This window comes from Malurus melanocephalus, unplaced genomic scaffold, assembly GCF_030028575.1.
Source record: "Malurus melanocephalus ecotype Western Australia unplaced genomic scaffold, MMel_1.1 scaffold_217, whole genome shotgun sequence".
Taxonomy (NCBI): Eukaryota; Metazoa; Chordata; class Aves; order Passeriformes; family Maluridae; genus Malurus; species Malurus melanocephalus.
Window position 1 is genome coordinate 1,183,447 of NW_026623449.1, and position 27,616 is coordinate 1,211,062.

Below are 27,616 nucleotides of genomic sequence, written 5' to 3' on the forward strand. Positions count from 1 at the left end.
CTGTGGGCTGCTGAGAGCCACCCAGGGTTCTGCAGGCCACTCATAGAGGAGTAACTTCATTTCTTTACAAACACGGTATTGCCACAAAACACACAGAGACAGCACTGTGGAGGCATCACAGCCTGGTTTCCAGGGAACAATTTTACATCAAGTGTGGATCCAGTGATGTTTCTGAGAGGCTTGGATCAGAAGGCTTTAAGAAACAGTACTTGTCTCCTCTGAGAAGATAGGCTGTTTGTCCAGCTACATTGACATCTGTGAGAGGTTCCTTAGGATAATCCTWCTGAACACAGGATCGGGATCTGTCACCTGTACTGACAGATAAATGCATGAACTGAGCACTTTCCTCAAGACTCAGATAATTYTACACTCTTGCATATCCCAGCAGACAGACATTTCACTTCAGAACTCCAACAGTGTACAGACAGGGAATCTGGGCTTGGAAAATTGAACAGTGTCAATAACCTGAAACAATGCTGGAACAGAAATGCTCATATGGAATCAAATATTCCTTCTCTTTTTGGCCTTTCTTGCTATTAATTTATTAACAGTTTTCCTGCAAACTAACAGTATCATGATCTCASAGATAATGGTTTCATACAAACTGCCTCAAGAAAGTATGATACKGGCTTGAAAAATGGCTACAGATTTTTCCCTAAATGTTGCTGTAAAGCAGTATGCAGTGGATATTATGCATTTCTGATTTAAAATTGTGGTAATTTGTTTCTGGTCCCTGAGAGTTTGCTTGTATAGTGTGATCCGTAAGAGTATTGAGTAAGCAAATACAAAATTTTCAGTCCAAGAAAACACTAAATCTAGAAAGCCATGCTGATAACATCCATGTATTGAAACTTTATGTCTGATTTGCTGCTCTCTCTGGGGACTTCAACAATTTAGCTGTGGCTTGGATTAGTGTCATCTTGTACAAAATTTTTTTCACTGTCACTTCCTTGGTAATGAGGCATTCTTAGAATAGATTTTAAACTCATTCACAGAACTACAGAAAGACCAAACTACAGCAGTATTGCCAGTAAAAGGAATATTTTTGTTGCTTTCCCTTGTATGTGAACCCTTGGCACCATCTAGTGTTTGAAAATGCAGACCAGCTTTCAACCACTGAGTACAGAATGTCACTACCAAGAGCTTTCAACCAAAATCAAAGTTAATGGTGCTCATCACCTAATTAATTTCACACAACTGTGTTTTTCCGGTTACAAGATACAAATATAGCGGATCAGGACACAGAAAAGACTTTCTATGCTTATGATTTCCAGTCCCATGTCCATCCCATGATGTTACACTGGAACTAGTAGATCAAGTCAGAGACAGAAATGAACATCTGTGTGTCCACTAGTGGCAAATGCACAGTACTTTTTATGGAAGTAAGTATGRTGTTAGATAAACCTTCAAGCACAGCCTGGATGGAGAAAATTGTTTTCTGCTTTGGTCTAGAGTAGAGCTGCTCTGCAGCTTCTAACCCACCCATAAKAGCATCCCTTTGCATTCCACATTTATCTGCTAATTATCCTTCTTTCTAGGGACTGATGTTTACCTTCCAGTTTTTGCAATAAGTTTGGCAGAAAAAGAACCAGATACATATAATGTTAATGTGATACTCTGCAAAAATCTACCAGCAAAACCTTTCTGTCAACAGTTTGCATTTCATGAGTTTGCTACCAAAGTATTTGTTTTAGCAAGATGAGTAAAGCATGTATTGTTTTAGCATAGAATTCTATGGCTCCTAACAAAGCTGAGACAGCACAGTCTCTGATTTCTGGTACCTCGGGGCCATTACTTGCAGCAGCTGAGTGAAAAGATCTGTGTGAAATGTACAGTGTGGCTAGCCAAGTGTGAAAGGGAAAAAATGCTGTGACAGCAAATTGCACTTCCTTCTACGTGCTGTGAGAAATGTGGGCAGAAAAAAAAATTACATCCCTTTGTGAGTTTATGCCAGGGCAAAGAAAGCCAGGGAGAGGAATTACAATTTTTAACTGATAGTTTTGTCTTGTTCTTGTGACTCCATGAATGTGACCCAGCTGCTGGTTATTGAGGTATTGCCAGGAATGGCTGGGAAAAGACAATCTGCTATAGATAACTAGGGCTAGAGGGAGAGGATGTGTGGAAGACAGAGAACAGAGAGGATATTCAGCATTTAAACTAAACTTTATGGATTCTCATACATTTAGTGATTTTTGTTATGCATGGAACAGATTATGCGTGCTTTTCTGGAAGAGTAATCAGCTTGGTGAGAGAGTCTGGCCCATCATTAAGGAAATAATTGTGATTGCCTTTCCATGGCTGTCAAATAATTTGACACCTGCCTAAGGCTGACTAGTCACTCCCTCACTGATTAATGGAGAGAGGCAGCACATTCAGGAGGTGATTCATATCTGGTCTCTAAGACATTTATTTCAAAATGGGGTGAATCTAGGACTCAAAAGGAAGTTCTTCATTTCTGAGACTGCAGAACAGACCAAAAGGGGATTATGCATGACCCCAGTTTTAGGTGTTAGGTGGGATGAGCCCTCTACAAAGTTGGAGGCAGCAGCAAGGTGAGAAGAAGTCACCTGAAGAAAAGTACACCAATTATTGGTGCGAACTCCCTCCTCTGGTCTTTCTTCACACTGAGGGCAAAAGGAATCAGCATGACAGTCTTGAGACCCATGACCTGTAAATTGGTAAACTGACCTGAATGTGCAGGACATCTCTGTTCCCCACTGCCCGCTGCCCATGGGCTCCAATTACTTTTGTTTCAGTCCATTTTTAGTGTATTAAATGATCTGATAAATGCAAGTATCCACTCATAAACCCAGCGCCAGGAACAAGCCTTTCTGTGGCACTGATTGCACCCAGGTCCTGTGCAGACTATCTGACAGCATTATCCTTGAGCTGTGTCTGGTTTGGTCATGGCTGTGGATACAGGCCCCGAGGCTCTCTTCCCTCACAGCTGTCACAGCATGAYGTGATCCAGCCTGTGATCCACCCTCATCTGTCCCTCAGAGGCAGCTCAAGACCCTCAAGCACAGTCCTCTCTTCATGGAACAGCCTGGGTTACACRGGTCACAAGATGAGCACGAGTCACTGATGTGGCAGGATTGCAAAACTGACAWTGTTCTGGGAARTTTTAATAGCAAGACYAAACATAAACCAAARMTCATTATTGGGGTCTGTTTGGCACYGTGYTTTTCTTCMACAGCTGGAATWGAGAGCCCCATTCTARGCACTGTGTTTTTAAAAGAWTGAAAAACTAGAGAGAGCTGAGATAAAAGCTGTCAGGCAGTTCAGAAGTCTTGAGCTCTGAGAAAGGATAGAAGGAATTTAGGCTRAAAAAGAGGAGGAAACTGAGAAAAGGGAAATTATAGCAATCTGCTGAGTATGTTTTCAGTTGTCATGAAGCAGATTCAACTGGCTTTGTACCACTGCAGGTACAAAGTTGCAAAATAATTACCTTCATTTGTAACCAGAAATATTTGGATTAGCRATTAGAATAAAAGTCAGGTTAGAAGGGCAATGAAATAGCATGAGGGAATGCTGCTTGTGATCATTGTAGAATCACCTTAACTGGAAGCTATTAAAAAATAAGCGTCTGTCAGGAATAGCATGATAGGCATTATTTTGTGCTGTTGCTGGAGAATKGAGTAAATAATACCAGGAAAACCCTTCCAGCTATAGATCTCTAGTCTTGTTAATGCTGTCAAAACTCAGGAAAGCCTGTATTTACTTTACTCAGATGGAGTGACAACTACACATGACCTTTCCCATCAATTTAACAATATGCCTACCCTTTTTTATTCCCCCTAGAGCTGGCATTCTTTGGTTGCCTCTGGATGTGCTAATTGCAGTGGTGGCAGGAAGCCCCTTGTGCCTTACTAGCAGCCTGTGAGTACCTGTCTTGGACAATGACTGTGCTGCCTTTGTCCATCCATTTCTCACTTCTGTCCTGGATCATTGCACTCATTCTCATCAGAACAAAGAAAATCTGAGCTAATTCAGAAGTGTGCACTGTATTCTGTTTTGTATCATACACAGATCATGGCATGGGTTTTAATCAATGTATTGGTTTGTCTCAGTAAAGWGACGGTAAGGACCAAATGCAATTAACCTATTTAAATGTTAGCATCACATGTATTTTTAAAGTACAGACCAATATAGAGTGTAGGGTCCTGTGAAAGAYACATTCCTCACTGAACTGTGTGTGCCATGTAGGAAGTACAGGGCAGGAGTTTATACTTCATTGTAAAGTGCTTAAGAAGTTCACCAGCTGCCCTGAAATCTGAAAGACAAAAAATTAGTTTTTTCTGTCTGATGCAGAAACAGAAGAGCAGCGCAGGGAGGTAAAAAATGGCTCATGTTGAGTGTCCTTTAGTAAGAGGAAGGTGCAATGGAGCCTTAAGAATGAAACATTCCATATGTTCCAATTTATTTGCTTAACACAGCTCTTTGCTGGAGAGACCATGCCTCCAACACAGAATATATATATCAGAATCCAGTATTAAAAGGGATCTCATACCTCACCTCCTGAAGTGTTTATAATTGTCAGTCATCCTGCAGATTTTACAGCTGATAGGCAAAAGAGAACAGTTTATTGCCTTATYGTGCCTTGAATGTTGTATGTGCATATACTCATTAAACAAAGACCTTGGCAGAGAGACGCTGAACAAAGGAGGATAACACAGCACTTCTACCCGCCCTGCTATGTGGTATTTTAAGCTGTAATATTTAATAAACCTAATAAACAGACTTCCAAGTGGCAGGAGAGATAAGTAWTGGAATAGCTAGAAGTACATCTGGTAGGATAGTTTCTTCTCTTTTTGTCATCTGCAAGGAATGTTCCCAAGACAATAAATCTGGGATTCAATTGGAAAAATGGTAATTGTTTTCCACTCCTGTCATCCGGTGACTGAAGGCAGAGCAAAGTACTTAACTCCTTTTATCACAACCACAGATGTCTGTAGCATTCCCCACCTCCCTCATGAGCCCAGATTGTTTGCTAAGTGTTTGCATCCAGGGAATTTAAYATTTTAGGATAGGTATGTGGAGTGYACAGGCAACCTGAATGTTCATGAGTGTAAAAAAAGAGATACAGAATTACTACATAGGGTTGACTGTAACTACATGTTACATTCACATTACTTTATATCAGGTTGACCACTCAACAAGATAACAAAAATTAGGACCAAGAGGGATGTATTCGAATTTCAGGAGTAACCTTCCAGCTTTAATAGTTTAGATTCTGGCAAWTTCCATCAAATATTTCAAGGAAAGAGAAAGTCCTTGCTGAAGCACACACTGCAGAACCACTGAGGTTCAGTTTCCTAATCAGAAGCATCTGTTGTCTTCCTACACAGTAAGAGCACTCCAGCTGCGCTGCAAAAGGGCTCAGAACACCTGTAAGTCATTCCAGAATTTTCTTTTTCCTTCAGTTTAATTTCATTTCATTCTATTTCCTGTCTTTTCATTTTACTTCATTCCTTGATTTCTCATTTCATGAGGAATTTTCATTTCATGAAAGGAAATGAAATCTCAAGATTTCCATGGGTACCATTTTATTAAATTTTGGTTAATTCCATTCCATTCCATTCCATTCCATTCCATTCCATTCCATTCCATTCCATTCCATTCCATTCCATTCCATTCCAATAATATAACTTCTCCTAAGAATTTTCTTTCTTTTCATTTTGATTTTGATTTAATTTCATTCTATTTCCTCACCTGTCTTTTCATTTCAGTTCATTCCTTGMTTTCTCATTTCATTTCCTTTCATGAAATGAAATCTTGTGATTTCCATGAGTACCATTTCAGTATGGTTCGGGTTGTTTCACTCCAGTTTATTCCGTTGCCCTTAATTTTTTCTCATTTCATTTCAGAATTTTCTTTTTTTCAATTCTATTTTATTTCAGTCATTCATTGCCTCTCCTGTCTTTTCATTTCACTTCATTCCTTCTTTTCTCATTTCATTTCTTTTCATGAAATGAAAATTCTTCATTTCATGAAAGGACATGAGATTTTGAGATTTTCATGAATATAATTTCATTAAGGTTTGGATCATTTCACTGCACTTCAGTTCATTCCATTGCATTTGTTTTCACTTCATTCCAGAATTTTTCTTTTTTTCACACCAACTTTWAAACAAGGTTGGGGCTGGAGCTGAKGTGCCCAGCCCCATGCATGGCCCTTATTGAAAGGTGTGGAGGCAGCTTTGTTATTAAAAAAGGCAAATCTCTAAGGAGAGACAGGATAAATAATTATCTTAACAGTGAGCTTTATTTCAAAAAAAATACAGTGGTCAGAGAAACAATTTCATATGATGTCATTTTAAATCCTAAAAACTACATTACAACTATGTAAAGCTGGCTGGTATTTAAATGTAATGGATCTGTAACACTAAGACAAATTTATTTGAAGAAATATTAGACAATWAATGTAGTTACAATGGTCTCTATTCTCATGCTGAGCCCCATAGTTTTCCCCGCTGACTTTTTCTCCAAAATAAATGTTAGCAGTAATAGAGGTTAATATCACCTTACAAAGCTGTAAGATCGTATATCATCAGAAATGGGAATTCTTTTCCAATGAAAATAGAAAAAGATTTTCACATTCTCAAATGTCTTAGCTTTTGGCATGTGGAGTAAAACCAACCCTTTTTCAAAAATAAAGCATTATTTTATGGAAAACTTATGCTCCTTCAGAGCCGAGGAGCTATAAATGCATACTTTAAGTTATTACAACTCCTAAAAACAATAATGCAACTTGTATGTTTTCTGAACCAAATTTAATTAGTTTTCATTAATATCTCAACAAAAAGAGTAAGTCTTTCTAGCAAGCCAGCATGTAATAGCAGAACCCACAACTGGTTTTCAGCGTCTCTCCACTGGAGATGAGATCAGTCAATAAGAGTTGTAAAATATTCCAGCAGTAGAAAAATGTTTTCTGACAGAATGAGTGGCACATGGGAATCCTGCAGCCACAGTGTCAGTGCTGTTACAGCGCTGTGTCAGTACGGCTGTCAGGAGCAGAAGGTAATTACCACGCAAAAATAATAACAGGTGCCAGATGTGTTCAAAGCACAGATGAATTCCATGGAAAACCTTTCCTTTTCCAAAGGAAAAYCTTTTCTACTTTATAAAAAGTAGAAAGCAAAGTTTGCCAATCTTGGGAAATAATAATYTGAAGGCCCTTTAAGCCTCTGTAACTCTGCTTCTTGTGCACATGAACAGATTGCTGTTCCTCCTGAGCAGGAGGATGGGCCTTCAAGAACAAGAACACGGGCTTTTTCTGTATGTCTCTTAATCACTTCATTTATTYATAAACCCTGCAGCCAGAAAGCCATTGAAGACCATCTTGTCYTATTCTGAGATGGCAGAGGCAGCAGGATTTCACTAATCAAGCACACCACTTCCAGCCTGGCTTTTGAAATGGCAAATGCCAGGGGCCCACAGGCCAGCCTTCTCCAGTTTCCCTGAAACACTCAAGCAAACCCAAGAGCTCTGACCCCACAAAAGAAGGGAGTTTACCCATGTGGAGGGGGTGAGAAGGATTCTCTCAGTGTCCCTCTTACTGAATGAAGTTCCATTTATTGGGACAGAATTTCTTTAACTTACATGCAAAAGCCTAGAATGAAATCTACAGAGTTGGACGAAAATACACTATTGAAAATACAAAGAGAGTGAAAACACCTCTTCAAATTTTTCAGTTTTGACAATACTTACTGCAGATCACAGAAKTCATCTCAGCAAACCAAGTATTTTTTTCTGCCAAAGGATCTCAAGTCACAGCACTAAATCAATAGAAAATAAAAAGAATAATTTCTGTGTCCTTTTCTTGGCTCACTTCATTGTAAAACACATTTCAGTCATATTACAGAAAACCACCTGAGCAGATTATGAATCTGCCAAATTTTAGGCCCAGGGAAAGGGAAAAAGATTGAGAGAGATCTACAGATAATCCCTCATATCAGAGAGAGTTTGCTGCACCAGTGGCATCAAATTGCTTCAATAGCACCATAACTAGATCCTGTGTGAAAGAATGGCCAAGACAGTCAAAYATGTGTTCAAATTTGAAGGGAAAATTTTAAAAAATCAATTGCCTTTATTTCAGGGTGTAATGAATTTCTGCAGTACTTTGTAAAAYACCRTAATTTATCAATGCAAATTCAGAGYACACTTACTGACCACTTTRTAACCRTTCTGAAAACAAAGTTTAAACACTAATAGGAATTAACATCTTCCTGACAATACRAGAGCTGTGCTGCTGGCTACACATTAAAGCAGAAATTGTATTATGTGAACTAAGGTGCCACAACTCCAGAGCAGTCAGCAGACATCTCTACTGTGAAAAAGAGGACAGAGCCTGGTCCTGAATCAGTTCACTGCTTTCTGTCCTGCCTGTGCAAAAATCATAGAGAGGAGCCTTTAGCTGATTTTAATTGAACACTTGATACAGACGCAAGTTTGTTCTAAGATACTCTTACATTTGTAAGGGAAAAGAATAATAGGAAGAAACCAATCTTACGGAAAGACAAGTTATCTAGAAGTCCATGTTATTGCTATTAAGTAAAAATAGTATTTAAACTTATTGAGACATGAAACTATGTAAATATTGTAGTTGGGGGAAGAGCATTTCACTACCACAAAGGAGTTACAGAGATGTGGGAACACAGCTGAACAGTTGTGGAAGTTCATATCTAAACTTGTTATCTTGATAGTGTCCATCACAAATATACAGCAAGTACTGGGAGGACAAAAAAAAGGAATCCATTACAAACATTATTTCTGGTTTTGGAAAAAATTATGACATCTCTTCTGTGACACTACCTGTTAACTTTYAGCATTTTGTATCTTTAAATCAGAATGAGAAGTTAATGCAATCCACCCAGAAACTCAGCGACGAACCTTCCAGAAACTCACTACCAAAACTGAAAAGGAAAAATGAAAAAAAAAAGGCAGAGTTAAACTGAAACACTGACACAACTAAATGAGTTCCAAGTAATATGAAAAAAGAGAGGCAAAGTGATTTTCCAGACGGAGATTATTTGGAGTTACAGCAGTGAACTGTGTAAAACTAAAGAAATTGTAATAAAGAATGAAAATCAATCTGACTATTAAACAGAAGGAATATGAAACAGTGCCACTGAGAGATGGGTGTGTTAGTCAGCAGTGTGGAATGGGATACCCTTTGCAAGAGAGTGGCTCCAGAGCTGACAATCCTGCACCTTGTCAATTCTTTTCAAAGCAAAACCAGCCACTCCTATGAAATACCAGCTAGTCTGTAATTAGTTAAAAAAACTGAATTGCCCATGCACTATTACCTGACAACAGCAGAGAATGGGTGAAATAACTCTCTCCCTCCTTGCTTTGCTCCAGAGGCTGGCTTTGCAGTAGTGACTCTGGAAGCCTGTAGCAGTGGAGGCTGATAGAGGACCCCATTCCTCAGGGAGATTGATGCTGCAGTACCTTTGCTCCTGAGCCCTGAAGCTCAGTGACAGGATCCAGTGTGTGAAATTCACCAATTTCCTCTTCACTTTTAGAGATGCTGGGTTAAGGGATAAAGAAGATATCTGGGGTGAGACAGTTTGAAAGGGGCCCCCTGTTGCCATCACRACTAGCCACTCAAGGTCTCTGCAGATCAGACAGCCTCACTCCCACTGGGAGAGCAGCGGCAGCTGGGAGGAGGATCCCAGGTATTCATCTGCCATACTCAAGGGCATCAAAAAATATTTCTTAAGGCTGGAAGACTGCACTATAAGTGTATTTTATTTCAGTGTGATGTCAGGGTACAGATGACATTCACACTTACAGGCTTCTGCACAGCTCAGTTCTCACTTTTATCTGGTCTCTTTATCAGAGACCACCTCCACCTTGCACTRCTCCAGCTGGATTCTCCACTGCATTCACAGATAGCCCTTGGCCATATTAAATATTTAACCTGGGGAGYGGCAGAACCTTTTCCCTGCTAAAGACTGAGAGCCTTCTGAACACCTTTGGCAGGTCACAACTTGACACACATTTTAACATTATCCAATAGTAACCTGAAAAATAAATAAATGATGTGTTGGCAAGCAGCCTGAAATAAAATCACAAGTCACATTGAGGCCTGACTCCTATCTCACCTTCCCTTGTTTTTTTGTTCTTTCTCCCTCAGCATTTTAAAATCTTATTCTTCTTCAAAGCATCCCTTTAAGGCTGAGATCAGAGAGTAAAAGCAATAGCCTTCTTTTCCCTCATCTATCTAGAGATGCACAGCAACAGCTGGGAAGGACCTTGTCCTTCTGGACCCAAGCACATCCTGAACCAGCTCCAGAATCTGGCTTCTCCTATTTCTGCATCAGSCTCCATTTGCCTGACCCATTGCTGTTGTTTGCTGCTTCTCTTTTAGTTCATTCACTCATTTTTCACTCTTCCTGTGCATCCCAGTTTTCACTCCCACCCTCTTCTCTCCAGCTTTCTTCCTACACAGTTGCTCCTTCCTTTCTTCACCTTCTTAAGCCACCRTGTCTTGCTGCATCCACCTGTAACACCCAACACCAATATTTTCCAGAACAGAGTGTTTTGACCTCTCCCTTCATACACATGTGCACACACCCCTCATGTGACTCTTACATATTAAATACATGCTTAATATAGAAGTAGATGGTTAGTTACCTTCCTTCATCAGGTTGAGTGATCATTTATTCACACAGGTYTCTGGAAAGGACTTGTATTGGAGAAGTGGTTGGTTCCCTACTCTGTTGCTTGGTACCATGYTYRGGATCATCCATGAAAGAAGGGACAAATCAGACCAGTTCTGTCCACAGGTAAAAGCAGCAAAGAGTAATAAAAATTAAAAATTAAAAAAAAAAAAAAAAACCAAAGAAAAATAAACCAACCAACCCATCAACAAAACAAAACATGCAAAAGAGAGTAGACATGAAAAAGTCCTCCAGACAGAAATCAAGTCAGGTTAAAGGTTTAGCAGTCAGAACAGTATTAGACAGGAGAATTTTATATGACAAATATCACATCATATGTGGGAAAAATGTGAAGCCAGATGTCACTAAATCTTCAAAAGTGTTGGCTCCTCTGTACAACTCCTAGGGGAAGGAAGTACTTGTATTTAAAGCCTTCTGTTTCTATATTGTTTCTTAAGTTATATTTATTTCTGGACAGTGRAAAACTTATTTACACCTGTTATATYGAAATCTYTTATTCTGTTTGAAGTATACCAGAGGAGAACATCTATTTGACATTTTAAATTAATGAGACAGTTGTGTRCTGTCTTTAGCTGTGCCATTGTCAGTCAGCTCAATTTTGTTTAATGCACTGTGCTCACAGAATGTGTGAAATGTTTTCTAGATAAAATGGGAATGTAATCCTGACCTTTAAAAAAGAGTAAAATTTAGATCWTTTGCACTCTTGGTATATTTTACTGCTAGGACATATTTATCACAGTCTTAAAATTGAAACTCTTATCAGAGCTCACATAGAATGGAAARTAAAACTCGGTAAGAATGTCCCTAAATTAAACTGTATCAGTCGTTCCCACAGTTCCTGTGATATGCTCCAAACGGATGGCAGTCAGATGGTAATTATAAATCACTGCTTTCAGTTTTCTAACTTGAGCATGATCCAAGATCGAGAGCGAACACCTCTGAAATAGCTTTTACAGTCACCTCGAAGACTTCARGGAGATGTTAGGTTTGCTGTCATTCTGTAGGATTTACATGGCAAAATCTGAAAAGCGTCTTCTCACATCAGGTTTTCTCACCCCTTTGCTATTTGAGAAGGTGTTGGGCAGCAGTGGAGACTCTGAAATAATCTTCTGTGAACTCAGGAAGATGRTACTATGCTGTGTCATTCTCAAGTCATATTTGAATTTTTTTTCAGTAACAGCACTAGAAACTTTTTTTTTCAAATGAAAGTTATTGGTATTCATGGGGGGAGCAGGGGGCATCCTGCTGAGTGATTTTAGACACTTTTTTGGATCAAATTCTATCTCACTAACTCACAGAAATATATGAATACTGCTCAAAGGATCATGTATTGCAACCTTRATTTGTGAAAAATATAGACTGGGTAAGTTTCCTACTTGCAGCTTCCTCTTCCAAAGTTTGCAGGATCTTRTGAAATGTTCCAGCAAATTCAGGCTGGAGTAATACCAGAGCAGCTATAGAAAGTGTTGGATACACCAAAACGGAGCAATGGACAGTAGGGGCTCTTTCAAAAGGAAACTTGAGAACACAGAAATATATTTCAAACAAAAGTTCTTAACCTGGAGAAATTTGTGCAGAGGCTTAACATTTTACTTTGTGACTAGCTCTATTTAAATCAATGAGGCTCTTCACAGCATGTAAAACTTGACACACACACAAGGCTTTGCAGGATGACGGCCAAATTTTTTTTAGGAGTGTGACTTGCTTGGAGACATTCCARAGGGAAGAAAAAAAACATGTGGGGCTCTCCATAAAATTGCTGGCACCATTCTGCTTATTAAATAGRCATGAATTCACTCAAACAAAATAAGGTCTAGACATTTATATCAAGTATGTGGAAGTTTGTGCCTATTCCTAAGTTTTTTAAAAAAATAGCGATAATGCTTCTAGATTTGTACGTTGGGTTAAATTCTTGTAAATATTCATTTAGAGTTTTATAAGCTTTCTTCTCTTACCTATTTTGCTATCTTACCTATAGTTCTGCTATCAGGCAAAATTTACTTGGTTAGCTAGTAAATTGTAAAAAGTTTTAAGCTGACTGCATGGAAAACAATTTCTATTATTTAATTTATTAAATATTATATTATATTATTATTTATTAAAATTTTTTATGTGGCATAATGTAAAACTTCCTCATCTAACCTCAGATTACTTCTATGCTAAGACAAGAATTCATTGTTCAATTTGCAGCTCATGTGTTGAAGAGCAATATATTCATTACAGGAACAGATCTAATTTTAGACCCATTTGGAAGGTGTGATGAAAAGGTGGATGCTGGGAGTGCCAGTAGGACTTTTCAAGAGCAAGCCCAATATAGTTCTTGAACTATATAATGATTGCAACATGAAAGGAATCATAGAATAGACTTTAATGGTTTAAGTGGAACCTGTTACTTACCTGAAATTATTTACCCCCTAGTTGCTACCATGGGCATCATGGGCCTCAAACTACTTCAGATAAACGTGTTAACRTGATAGCTTTTCAAGAAAACACAGTCATTTGGCCCACTGGGTGCTGGACTGYTTGTGGGTAGCTGCTGCCAGCACTTTAAATAAGAGGGCTAGGGAGACACATGGAACATCTGGCAACAGCAGCTACTTTTTTAATCACATTGCACCACAGCTCACCAGTTGTACCACAGCTCACAAAACCAGTGTCACATTTAGCAAAGCACGTTTGCTTGACCACAAGGTGTCTTGAGGTCACATTCAAGAACTTCTGCAGATGTGGACAGGAACCCAGCAGGACCTTCACAAGCCCCGAAGTGCTYGTTTCCAGAATTGCTGCGTCAGCCAGGTACATTTTAGTGAGCAGAATTGCACAGAATATCTTGGAAGTCTTTTTCATTTCCTAGGGTGTGACAATCCCTGTGGGTTTTTCAACAGATATAGCACCCTGTATATACAGGGAAAAGGATAGTTTCTCAACCAACTGGGCTGGGCTTGATGTTTCAAAATCATCTTTACAAGCAAGAATTCCTTCCCTTCTATAGGCATACTTTCCAGAGCAATTTCTGCATTCCTATTTTTAAAAGTTGCACATTTTGAAGATATGGGAACACATGCTCTTTGCAAGATAATCTCCAGTTCCTTCCCCACACTGTCACACTGCTCAAAGCCAATTTTAATGCATTGCTGCAAAGTCTGTTATAGAAATGTATATAATGTATATTATTACTTACCTGAGAAAAAAAAGCTAAGTCAAGAAAGGTAATTTCATTTTCAAGGTTTCAGAATGATCAGAGGTAGAAGTATTGAATCCAGAGCAATGTCCTTGGAAATTATACAGCAAATACAAGCAACAGCAGAGTAGCACTAGATGGCACTACAGTAATTTTCACTCAAAAAGCATAGGCCAAGCCCAGGGAATGATGGATTCGGGTCCAGCTCTAAATGGGAAGCTTAGATTTACCATCCAAATTTTACTTGTGTGGCCAGGGAGGAATTCTGAGGAATATCAAGTGTTGCAGTCTCTCCATGGATTATGATAGAGAGCCTTCATTTGGTTGATAAGTGATACTGTATAGAGGATGATTAGTGGAAAGCTACCTGAATGTTTTCATTTCACAAAGTAAGACCACAAGGTACCTGAAAACCTGTCATGTTCTACTGAACCCAAKATAAACATTATCAATACCTCAAAAAGCATCTCTCTCTAAAGCACAACAGAAGTATTAAGTGTCATCTGGACATCCAAACAGTTAATTGTCTATCKGCAGGTACAAACTGCCTGTTTATAATTATAATGTTTTGTGCCTAAAAATGAAAATTTTATTTCCTGGACCAAAATCACCTAGATTTTGGAACTAGCCTCATAGCTTACATTTCCTGTCACACAAAGTTAAATGCTGGCTGTTGCCAATTTCTTTTAATGTTTCTCACAGGTGATAGCTAACATCAAAGCTTAATACATACTTTGCTCTTCTAACAGTCAATATAGCTTGTTTTCTCTGGCCTGCCGATTTGAGAGCCTACTTTYAGAATTTTGCAGAGTTACAGTCTTTAAAAGGAACAACTGAGTGATTCTGGAGCTTCCATTATAAAATACATATAGTAGAAAATAGAGCCTGTCAAGAAAATCATACTCATTCCTGTAGGCTGGAGCACTTTAAACTAAATTCCTGTGCTTGTGGCAATGAAGAAAACCATGGTCTATCTCAGATTTGAGCTCTAAAGCATTGTAAAACCAGATTTATAAACCTTGTAAATCCCTTAAAAGAAACATCTGAGGGCAGAATATGCACTGCAACAGCACTACCAGTTATTTTTATAATGTAATTATTTTTCTATTATGCATTTCTGTGAGTTATATTTTGCCTTCTGTTATCTCCAAGTTCAAATCCTCAAGTGTAATTATTATCTATTTCACTGGAATCAGTGGGAGTTAGATATGTCAAAGATAGGAAACTGACATTTAAATTTTAAGGTAAGTTCAACATGAATGTTTCAGTTTCTTCAAGCAAATCTTGTTCTAATCATACAGCTACATATACTTTGGGTATATTGCCAGCTAAAAGGCCATCTACCTGTCAGTTACAAATGGAAATGTACCTAYTAGTACATTTCTTTACAACAAGGATGGTCTTTATCAATGGAAATAGCATGTCTGTACACAATAGGTAAATAAGCTTAGATAAATAAGCACTGGAACCAATAATATTTGACCATAAATTGTGTTCCCACCTAGCCAATATGTGCAGGTTAAACCCTGATGGGCTTTCATCCCAAAAAGGGTGGAGAAGAAGGATCATAAGAACATAAAAATCTAGCATTGCACCCTTGCTTCAAACAGCCAACATTTAAAGAGCATCATTTAGTAATAAATGAGATGCCCCTTGTGCTGGAATTGGACTGTTTGCCCATGCAAGGCTAAACCTGTTGTAAAGATGAGAAACATATGATGTCCAAAACCACTTTAAACTGTCTCTTTTAGTTGTGAGCCACTGCTCTTTGAAACAATTCCTGTGTGATTCTGAGCACATCCTGAGAAAACATTCTGGCTGTCCTACTTCTTCTAATGTGTTCTCTAATAAGGGCGCCTTTTAATCTGTGCTTTAAATCTCCTTTAATCTGGTCATGGTTTCACACTTCTGAGATGTACCCCTGAGGCCCCCATTCACCTCAGAAGAGGCATGAAAACAATCATGACTTGCTGCTTGCTTTCTCAGACATGTCTATGACTATATTCCTGGAGTCCATGCTGGTCCTGACGGACGTGTCCTCAAAGTGGACTCCATCTTAATGGATGCAAAATGGATGCAAAGGCAGTCTGTGTAGCTGGCAATGAAGCATGGCACTCAYGGAAATACTTGGTGAAGCGAAGGTCTGATGAGACATGCAGTTTATTGCTCCCATTCTGCAACCTAGGTGACAACCAAAGTCARTCCTAACAACGTGTTTGAAGTCCAGAGCATCATCTGGAAAACATCCCCAACAATGTGGTTTGCCTGTGGGAAACACCAACAGTGCCCCAAAGCTCACTGTTTTCTCTGTCACCCCAACAGAACAGGGTGACATGGAGGTTAAAGGAGTGGCCTTACCTTGAGCATGGCTAGCCCCAGGGGAGGTGTATCACTGTCCAGCTGTGCAGGCTTGGGAAAAGGTCTATGCTTGCCAGATGTGCTTGATGCATTGCTAATGACATCGCCAAACCACTCTGTCTGTGTGTGTGGTGGGGGGGTGAGGCAGGARATCCAGGAGTTGTCTTACCTGGCTCTATTACCAGGTAACTTGTCTAAACTAAACCTATGCTCTCTGTGCCAGTGCCAAGGTAGGTAGTCTAATAAATAAATTATGTTCTAACCTAGGAGATAAGGCTTAGAAAACTAATTTATAAGGTATTAGCTACTATTTAGTTAGCTGAACATGTGATAAAAGTCTCCCCTCATTTAAAAAATAAGTCAAACTATAATGAAATATTTTCAAAATATAGAACATTTAAGACAAACTAATTCTCTTCTAGTTTTAGAATTCACATCTAAAAGTCCCCTAACTTCTTTAATTTGTCTATTATCCTGAATTTTGTCCCTCTTCATTTCCAACCTAGCCTGTTTCCCTCCTCCTCAGATGGCCTGGGCTCCCTGGGGATCACCGTAGTGCTGCTGGCCTTATTGAGGTGCTTGGTGGTGTTTAGCTGGCAGCCTTTGGAAATCACATTCATAGCCACTAACACCAAACATTACTGATTATCATCAGATTCTTATGAGAGTAAAAGATCTGAATCCTAAATCCTATATTGCTGATCTTCAGTGCTTTGAAAACATGGAGCAAGTTCAAAACTTCTTTGCTGCAAGAATGGAAATCTCCAAGCAAGTGAAGCCACCAACAGAACGTTTCCCAAACTACCTCGTGATAGGCACTGCCACAGAAGGACACAGGCAGCATAGATATTCTTGGGGACTGTTCAACTGCTTCAGTTTATGCTCAAATCATACTGACAGTCAAGTGACCTGGAGAACAAAGAGATATTTTAAAGCAATTTTATAGGTTGTTCAATAAAAAATCTTGGTCCATGTAATGTAATGCAACCTTGTTGATGCAGGTGTCAGGTGTGAGTTACAGACCATTTTGTTTCACCTCTCTAACTAATGGTGATTTCTGCAGATGAAAAGTGCTGGAATCAGTGCTGAAAGCCAGTCTCACATGTTGGATCACAGAAGGCATAGTCTGCCAATCCTGCAATACAATGGACAGTCAGAAGGACTGAGCACTGAAAATACAAACCTGGAATGCATCAGGGTGGAATTAACTGGGGTTCAACCCAACCTCTTCATTCTGTTGCTGTAGCCTGAAAAATGGTGCAAATGTGTCGCTGCTGAAGAAAGGAAGGAAAACTAAACAAGTCCAGAGAACAGATCCACCAACTCACATTAGTATTCTGCCCTGGTGACTTAAACCAGTTCCTTCAGACTAAATAGGCACAAATGAAGGTCTCCTGGGGAATATAGATGCCTGAATAGGAATGATTCTAATCTCAGCAGTGCCACAAATCCTCTTTGAGAAAAGGAATTTTGGGACACGTTAAATTTTCAACTGTTCCTCATTTTCCGTGAAACAGCACTGCGCCTCAGGCCACTCTAATACCATTCCTGGCTTGCCCTGCTGTAGCAATCTGTAAAAACTCATCCAGTCAGATGATTTGGGATTTAATGTCAAATTGCTTTGGAGAACATTCATGGTTGAAAGTGCATAATAATACGTTTTATTATTGCTGTGAAAAAAAAAAATAAAGAAAAGCTAGAAGAGAAGTGGTTTGCTTTCATCCATTGGGGAGCTCTGGTTTGTTATTACATTCTGTGCAATGATAATTGATGATCCACAACCAGCACCAAAAAAAATGTTCCCCAGCTAAAACTTTCAAAAGTAACTAATGATTTGGGGTTTCTTTGCTTGTGTGTACTCTGTTTGAAATACCTTGAAGAGGGACCTGGTTTCAGACAATGCTGAGCACTGACTTTCTCCGAATGGTCCAGCTTCCTCTCACAGCCTTCAGGCCCTGTCATTTTAAGATCCTGGCAGATACTGTTTACTGGTAACAAAAGTATGCCAATTCATAAATGAGTAATAGAGCACCAGAGCAGATCACAAATAACACTGTTTCAAAGGAAAATATTTTAAAATTATACCTTCCTTGCACCTACAAGAACAGTCTTCTGGACTCTTGGGATGATTGGAAGTCACTTAATGAACAAACAAACAAGCAAAAGAGAGTAGGCTATGGACCGGTTCTAGCAGTTGCTTTGTATTACTCAGTAAAAGAACAAGAATGCATACTACAGTCTTGGGTGGTGTTTGGACATGTCAGAGTACTTTTGAAAGTCACTGCATGTGTTGTGCCTGCCTGAAGCTGTTCTGGGGCCTGGGTGTCCTTATTCTGGCAGGAGGGATCACTATTAACACTTGTGCAAAGTGGGGAACTTGCAACCAAATCAGAAAGTTCATGTTTCAGCTTTGGTGTCAATGCTTATTAAAGGTACAGAACAATGGAGAAAAGAGCATCATAGATGTTCTTATTTCATCCACCCAAATGACTCAGATTCCAAAAAAACCCAGAAAGACTTATAGGTCTTTTCCCCAGCTCAGCTGCAGTGGAGCAGCCAGGTGACAGCAAAGGACTGAAGGAGAAAGCAAGTAACCAGCCCCTTCTGAGTTCTTCCTCTGCCACAGTGATTACATAAGAGGTATCCTTATTTCATGCCCCTCTATTTCTAGTCATGTTCAGTTAGCCCAGATTATAAATACTTGGACCTACACCTTCCAGCTTGGTGCAGTCGTTTTGCCAGCCTTGCCTTTTCTTTGRAGGGCAATCCCTGGCCAGAGCAGGTGTGCTTGATGTTCAGATCAAAATTTCAAAATTGTATTTCTCTTCTGATACCTGACGTTCTTGCATTTTAAGTGCAGACTTGCCTTCTATTTATTTTGGCAGGGTAGAATTTTTGGTCCCTTAAAATTAACAGTGAGTCAGCTTGTGAATAACCAGATTACTGTGCTGTGACTGATTACACATGCAAGCAAAACTTTCAGAGGTCAGCAAAGGCAAAGCAGGGCAGCACTTGGTAGGTGAAGGTGCCCAGCAGGAGCTGGTTGGCCTGCTGATGGGGGTTCCTCCATTCTTAATCCTGAAGCTGTGCCATGTTGGGAATATTTTTGTTGTATTAGACACCAGATCTTTCCCAGGACTGTCCACTTTTGCTTTGCAGAGGTCTCTGTCCCTACTGTAAGTCCCTCTTGCAAAATCTTGTGGTTTATCTAGTACATGCTTATCAGCCTTTTGCTTCAGGGTATCCTTTGCTGACAGGATTTATCCAGAAACAAAATCTCCTCAGCAGGATAATGAAAGTGGTTATTGTTTTACTCCTCCTTTCTTTCCTTGCTATTATCTTAGATTTTCCATCACTAATTACTATACTCTGCCTGGCTCAAGGGGAGAGTAGTGTTCATCTGACTCTGAATGGAAAAAGCCTGGAAGGAAGCAGCATCAAATGCTCACATTCTGATGACTGCCCTGATTCCYGTGGGCAATCCTCTGGCTGTGTGTCACCATGGCCTAGAAAAAGCACCCAAGTACAGGAAATTCCTACCACTGTAGCTGCACCTCAGTTCCACAGACACACAGATTTCTGGGCACAGTGATGCTGGGTCTGCAGAGAAGGCTGCTTGCTACATCAGCCAGAACTGAAAGCTGCTCTTTTGCCTTGCTGAACTCCAATTCAGTTTTACAGCTCCAGACACATTGAGGTTTGGTAYGTGGCTGATGCAGTTAGGAGTGAGGGGAGAACAACTACATTGACTAACTTCATGAAACTTTATTCCATCTGCAACTGAAAAGTTTTATTTAAGGTCTATGCCTGCTGTAAATTTACTTTCTCAAAATTGCTCTAGGCTGCAGAGAGGATAAACCCTGGAGAAGGGAGGGGGAGAGAGTGCTCAGGGCCAGAACTGCAGAGGTTGCCAGGGTCAGACGATTTGCAACACAGGAGCAGTATCAGCCAGGGACACAAAGCAATGATCCAGCAGATCTGGTCTAAGGAAACACGGTAAATGTGTCATTTCGGGGCTGGTGAAGCAACCACGGTGGCCCATAGCACAGCAAGTGGGCAGTGTCACCCAGGAGTGGCAGACTGAGGGCACTGTGCACGGCGTGCCCTGCAGCGCTGCATTGTTGGCAGCACACACCCCAGGCTGGCGGCATGCCTGGGAAATAAACATTGAAAGATGAAAGCAAGCCAATGTGGGAGGTAGCAGCCGGCTCAGTTTCCAGCCTCTGATCACCTTCTTCCAAGTGGTGTTTCCCCACAGCATCCCCTTGTCCTCCTACAAGGCACGGATCATTGCCCTCTATCAGGCAAATTAATTGCCTTATGAAAGAAGGGATTGCCCGGAAATTTTCCCTGGGAATTGCTTTTCATTCAAGGGTGTGTGCACATCCTGAGAAAGGAGATGATCTGATTTCTTTCAATAGGCTCATTACAGCCTCATAGTCTGGAGCACCCACAACAGCCCATGGCTTTCTCATATCCTCCTCAGTCCTACTGACAGAGCTCTTCAGATGTCCATTCCAACATATTAGTACAGAAAAACCACTGCAAGTGCCATCATGCTCTGAGGACTCAGAGCTGGTCCCTTGCACCAATGCTTCCTTACAAAATCAAAGTAGGCCCTACAGCTGTGTGGGTCAGGCTGGTGAAGCCCAGGCACGGTAACAACCAGCTGCAGTCTCCATCCTGCTGAGTTCTGGCCACAGTCTGGCTCTCCTGGTTTTAACAATTTATCGTATTGYTTATAGCAARTAGCAGCCYGTTTCTTTTCCTCCATCCTATCATSRGATCCTCAAAATGAAACRTATAGTAAAAAGAACAAARCAGTTGACTGTTTTCCTCCACTCAGTTACAAGTTCTTTGCCCACCTAGCAGGCCAGAATGGCAGATGTTTTCATTAGAAGAAAACTGTAGCTGAACCTTAATCCCGACAAAAACAGTAACATCAAGACGACCTGCTYTACAAGTATGAAGAGATACAGCAAATCTGAGGGTTTGTGTTACTAAAACTTTATAATTCTGAGAAGTTCTAGGTATCTAGCATAAAAATATTTACTGCATACTGGAAATGAAAATACTACCGTTTGCTACAGAATTAATTAAACAGTGAAACAGTCTATAAATTGAGGTTAAAACTGACTTAGGGAACTTTTATACAAGTGGAGTCAGTGTTGGATAACRGCAGAAAAGACCATTGTGGTTTAACCCCTGGCTTCATCCTCTTTATATCCTCTCTTCAGGTATTTACACACATCGATGAGATCCTCTTCTAAGCCTTCTCTTTTCCAGCCAGAACAGCCCCATCTCTTCCAGCCCTTCTTCACAGGAGAGGTGCTCCAATCCCCTAATATCTTAGTGACCCTCTGTTGAACTCTCCCCAGGAGCTTTGTATCTCCCTTGTACCCAGGAGCTGAGAAGGTTCAGCCCCACCACTGCTGAATAGAGGAGCAGAATCAACTCCCTCAGTGTGCCAGCAGAATGCAGCCCAGGATCCTTCTCTGCAGCAAGGGCATGTTGCTGGGTAATGTTCAACTTGGTGCCCACCAGGACCCTCAGGTCCTCCACACAAAGCTGCTGGGACAGCCCCTTGCATGTACAGGCTCTTCTAMAGGTGCAGGACTTTGCCTTTCCCCATGCTGAACTGTTCACTAGATCCTGGTTACACTGGCTCTATATTTATTTTCCCTGTTGTTGCTACTTGTTAGCACATTCTTTCTTGCATTGCCAAGGTAGGGACTGCCAAGTGGCAATTCCACTGCATTTGTGCGGGGTGCACATGAATCCTTCATGAGTGCTACCCTGCTCTAGAAATGTAAATTCMCACACTGGCCTCATCAGTATCATTTTGAATGCAACTAACATCAATTAYGTATATTTCATTATATTTTTCATCCTCGTCCAAGGTGCAGAATTGCTTATACAGTACATTATTTCATCTTTGGAGTTTTTTTGCTGCTAATGTATATGCTAGGCTGTGTTCTGTATGCCTGAAATATTTTAAGCTGTCTCTTCTTTACACTAATCCAGGGTGGTTACCTCAGACTCTTCTCACAAGGCAAGTGCTGCATCTTCCCCTGGACCACTTGCTGGCTTGCACTGAACTTGTTATAGCTTTTTGAGATTTTCCTTGCGTTTTGGGACCTAAAACTGGACTTGCTATTCCACATGTAGCTGAGCAGGAATAAATAATCACTTTCCTTTCTTTGGCCTACTGGCTATGYTTCTAATGGTATGACCTGGAATGCTCTCGGCCTCCTTTGCTGCCAGGACACACTGCTGGCTCATGGCCAACCCGCTGTCCAGTGAGACCCCACATCCTTTCCTGCGAAGCTGCTCCATAGCCCATCACTCCCCACCCTGTACTGTTGCAGAAGACCGTTCCTTCCCAAGTGCTGGACTTCGAATTTCCCTGTATTTGCCCTTGCTACTTGTCAGGTCATTCCCCAAACCAGTCCAGATACATTTAAAGGGCAGCTCTGTCTTCCTGCACTCCCACTGCTCCCATTTTAGCACCACCTGCAAACTTGTTGAGCACACGCTCCAAGTTCTCCTCAAAAGCCTCTGATAAAGATGTCAGAGAAGAGAACCGGCCCCTGCCGTTCTCTGCCTGCKGCTGCTTCCAGTACAGCAAACCCATGGACCCTTCCCTCCGAGCCTGACACCTGAGCATCTTTTTCCATCTGAGTGTCCACCCTCCGCACTGTGTGTCCCAGTGTCTGYCACATACAGGATGCTGCGATGCGCTCTGTTGCTTGGAATACCAGATGTCTTTTTGCGTTGGTGCTGCAACGTGCGGTTCCTTTGCTCGACGTGATCGGATGTTACTTCACTTGCACTTAGGCCAAGCCATGGATTTGTTCCCCTTTATACGGAGAGGAAGGGGGTATTACTGCCAGCAATMCCGACGCGTCACCAAGGGTCTCCGCGCGTCAGCTTTTGCGGCTCCCTTCAGCGTACAAGAAGCCGCTTGGTTCCTTCAGGCGCAGCGCCGGGGCGGTTCCTGCCTACGCAGCATCCGGCCGGCTTGGGAGCTGCGCTCGGAGAACCCAGCCTCCCACCCTCGTTCCGCCTCTGACGCCGAGTGTCACGGGGAATTCCGGCTCCCGGCGGGGCGGGGCGGGGGCTCCGCTCGGCCGCCCCTTCCCCACCGCCTCCTGCCGCCCGCCCCCACACGTGACTCCGCCCTGACCCAAGATGGCCGCGGGCGGRCGAGCCCATTCCCGGAGCGGGCATCGCGCCCGACTCCAAGATGGTGGTCAATGGAGGCCACCGGAGACAGCCTAGCGGGTCAGTGCGAGCGCCGCGGTCCGGTTGGCTGGGCGACGCCCCGCCCCCGCCAGCCCGCCGCTCCCATTGGCGCCGCGGGGGGCCAGGCCGTCTCTCATTGGCCGGCGAGGTGTCGCTCCCGGTGTCTCCGCTCCGGGGCCCGGGGAACTATTTTCCATTGGGCGGAGGGAGGGGGCTCGGTCCGGTCGCTCCGGGAGCGGCACCGGCGGCGGGCCCGGGCCGGGGATGCTGCGGGCGCTGCCCCCGCCGGGACGGCGCTGAGGCGCCGCTGCCCCCGCCGGGACGGCGCAGCGGTAGGTGCTGCCTCCGGTCGGGGCGCGGGCGCGGCGGGCGGGCGGGACCCGCCTGCGCCGTTCGCCCCCCGGCGGCCACAGGCGACCGCGGCCCCGCTGCCGCCCTCCGAGGCCGCGGCTCCGAGCGGGAGGGAGGCGGGAGCTGCCGCCCTGTCCCGGCCCGAGGGAGCCGGGGGCAGGAACAGCTTGGTCTCGGCTATGCCCGCGACCGGGAGAAGGGCGTCTGGGGCGGGGGAGGCGGGGAGCGGTGTGGGGGGGCGGCTGCGTTCGGTGCCGGCCGCCCCGCTGAGGGTTCGCTGCGGAGCCCCGGCTGCGGGGCGTGGGACCTGCCCCAGCCGGACGGGGGTGCCCGGGGTCGGCACCCGGCGTGATTGTGGGGCTGGTGCAGGAGCAGTGGGGTGGTCGGCGGTCTGCTGTGTCCGAGTTTGCACGCACGGCTTGTCCGTATGGAAATCACCCTGGCAGAATTGCCACTGAAGAGCCCTCAGGGCGCACAGCCTCCTGTTAACCCCTTCTGCGGAGGGGGGTGCATTAAACATCAGGCCGTCTTCCCTCGTGAATGCTTGTAAAAGTTTGCAAGTGGTCTTTATAAGCATCTGACTCGAAGTTATGAGTGGTTTCTTGGAATTGTAGGAGCAGTAAACCGAGTWATTTCTGCTGATGTTGTTAACTTTGTACTTCAGTACTTGAACTGAATCACACTTTCTTAATCCCATGGAATACRTTTCTGTCTCTGAATGTTTACTTCATCAGGGTTGTTATCATCTGATCACGTAGTCTTATGAACCCAGCATGTACAATAGTCATGTTTCCATTCMCTGAATACTTACAGAATGCTCCCCTCTTTTATTTTTTCCCCCTGTCCTGTAAAGCTCATTGAAGTTTTCTGCATTGTTTCTGACTGTAAGCTATAATTTTTATGCTATTCATCATATAGGGCCATATCCCATTATGTGAGGTGTGATCCCTGGCCATACCACACAAACCAAAGATGCTTTTTACTGGAAGGTAATTCCAGTATGGTTTGGGAGTATTGCATCCATAGAAATCTTGAGGTGTGATCCACGCACCTCAAGACCTTGTGTCATGCAGATTTGTGCCATTAAAGGCTTCCCACTGAAGATGTCATGCAGCTCTCAGCCTGAACATAACCCCCATTACCTTGAATATCCCCAGCTGATCAGTTTGCTGCAATGAGACATTTGAAAGGAGGCAAGTTTCCAAGTTAGCAACCTCCTACTTCATTCAGTCAGTCTGTAAACCAAGATTCTCAAATGGACCTCATACCAAAGCAATAGCCTTAGCAATAGAATCTCTGTCAGAACAGATTCAATTCTTTACATTTTTGTATTTGACTATGGCGGAGTGAATTAGCTATACTACTAGGGTGTATTRTTTGCCAGTCCAAAGCAAATGACAGAAAGAGACAAAACAAGCCAATTTTGCGACCTGGTGGACTGAGCTGATGAAATCTGTTCTGATTTTCCAGTTGGTCTAAATGTCCTGCCTCCACTCTGGTTTTCAGAATTGCATTAGCAATACAAACCAGGCAGTTAATTCAGACAGCTGGGTAGCGGTAGCTTGACATGAGTTCATATATATGAGAGGATTGAAAAAATGGCTGGGTGAGTCCTTGAAGGAGTATCTAGAATTTCTCTTCTATTGCTCTTTTAATGATGGCAGGTACCTCTAAGAAAGAGGGAGCAGATGGAAGGGATTAGAAATCAACTGTGTTCTAGCAGAAAGGGTTTTTTTTTAATCTTCTTTGAAACATGTGAAACCTGTCACTCTGCAGCAAGGTTCTGGAGAGATGACTGACTGTTCATCAAATTAGCTGTGACAATTTACGTATTTCCATGATGGACTTAAAACCCAATATGGTAGAACGTATATTTTTTAGGCTTATTTATTGTGTTTAAAGTTAAGAGATGTCTTTTAGTTTAATTGAACAATAGTAATGATTGTTGTTAATAGTTGTAAACCATTTTGCCCTGTGATAGCCTCTTTGAAAATAGCTCAATTTTTGGTAGATACTTCCTGGATTCATCTCACTCCATGTAAATTACATCCAACAATTTTATCCTTAAAATTTAGTTAAAGTGGTGATATTTTATTTTTTGCTGCAAATAGTGAAAACAAATGTAAAATTTAAACAATTGTAAATTTACATTTACAAATGTAAATTTAAAGAATCCCTTTTTGTCAGAAATCGTACATTCCTGACTTTGTAGAATAAAAGAACTTTTGATGTAAAGGCTCCATCAATAAACTCCTAAAATATTGATTTCAATTCCAAAGTATTGGAATAGATTGGCTAGTTGAGTAATTCTTGAATAGGGTGATTTCCTTGCTTCTTGTTTCCCCAAGAACTGTGCTCAGTAGTCTCAACCGTAGGGGKAAATTAGCACTCCGTTTTACGTTGTGGTATTTGTGCCTAGAGGCTTCGGGGAGGCGCAAGGTTTGGTTGTRTTGAGCAACATGCAGTGCCTCCCCTCGATCTGATTGTGGCCTGCAGTGTACTGACAAGCCCTCTGTCTTCCAAACGTAGCTACCCAGTTAAAAAAACATTTTGATGTATGGGATTTGGGGTCTGAAGGATGATCAGCTTTTCTGATATGKTATCTATGCATTAGTTTGAAACAAGCATGCAATTGCTCCATTAAATAAGAAGTGCCTTGGAGTGGTATGTATTTGTGTGGTTTGGTTGTTGGACAGTTTATTTTAATCTTTGAGCTATATCTAGTTAAAATGTTGTATTTAAAATTTAGTAAATGTATGCCATACCTTCTGGAGCCCTTATACTTTGTCAGCTTGATAAATTAACTTTGACATACTGAATATTTTTCACCAGCTAACGTAGCTGTTAGTTAAGTTAAATAAAGGAGAAGAGCCCACATGCTCTCTCCATGCATACAGCTGGACATTTCTGTTAAATTTTTTAACAAAAATGAAATTTTGATTGGTTCTTAAAGCTTTATGAATACACTAATTGGTGAATCATCTAATGTGCAGTTTAGTTTCAGGAAATATGAAATGGCTCACTAACTTCGTAGTTACAGGATTATGCAGACCTTCTGAAAATCTCAGTAAGAAAATGTGTGCAGTGGTGGTGGTTGATATTTTTGGCTGTGAGAGAGGTTGGCTAAAACTCAATGCAGTTATGCATAGTCTGCACTAGTTTATATGGTAGGAACTCAGTTGAAGAATTATCTGGAAGGAAGAAAGAATAATTTTACAGGTTTATCTGCTCTTGGGAGCTTATCCAGATTTTGCTGAAGAAATTTGCAGTCAGGAACCTCTTCTGGCTCTGTAACAGGTCCTGAGCATAGTTGCTTTTCACCCTGTGCTTTTGCAGTGCTGTGGTTGTTGAATTCTTCAGCCTTAATGTTGGACAGCTGCAAAACATTTAAAGCCTATCTTTGAAAGATTGGGATATGAAGGAGGGGGAGATGGAGGCCAGCCCAGATAAGTAATACTTCTTAAGGACTCTGAAGTATTTTCTTTCTGTAGCCCTATACTGTGTGTTCAGGGCTAGCTGTAGACTACTTGTTTATGTACTACCTTATCAACTGAAGTATTTAAACCAGTACTCCTTTCTTGTGAAAGTTTGAGTCTTTACAGTGTTTGAAGAATCAGAGGTCAGGACTTTGGTTTTCTTTTTGCTGCAACAGAATAAGAGCAATTTCAGTGCAGTACATAAATACTTCGTGTAAATTCAAGGTTTTTATGACAAATACTTYCACTGTTGTTGAAGGTGCATGGAGCATTCCTTAAGATACTGTTGCAATACATATTGTAATAGTGGTGGTAAGC

At 41.7% G+C, this 27,616-nt stretch overlaps 1 protein-coding gene across 2 annotated transcripts in view; it reads left to right on the forward strand.

Annotated features, from left to right (window-relative positions):
• The first annotated feature begins 23,370 nt into the window (after nucleotides 1–23,370).
• The window catches only part of SOCS5 (suppressor of cytokine signaling 5), a 35,489-nt gene continuing 31,243 nt past the window's right edge, over nucleotides 23,371–27,616 (forward strand). The window contains exon 1 of one of the 2 annotated variants that reach the window (XM_057374128.1): nucleotides 23,371–23,510. The gene's annotated coding sequence lies outside the window, so the exon portion shown is untranslated. Of the gene's footprint in view, nucleotides 23,511–23,651; nucleotides 23,804–27,616 lie in introns of those variants that run through there. The other variant, XM_057374127.1, reaches the window with a different exon arrangement.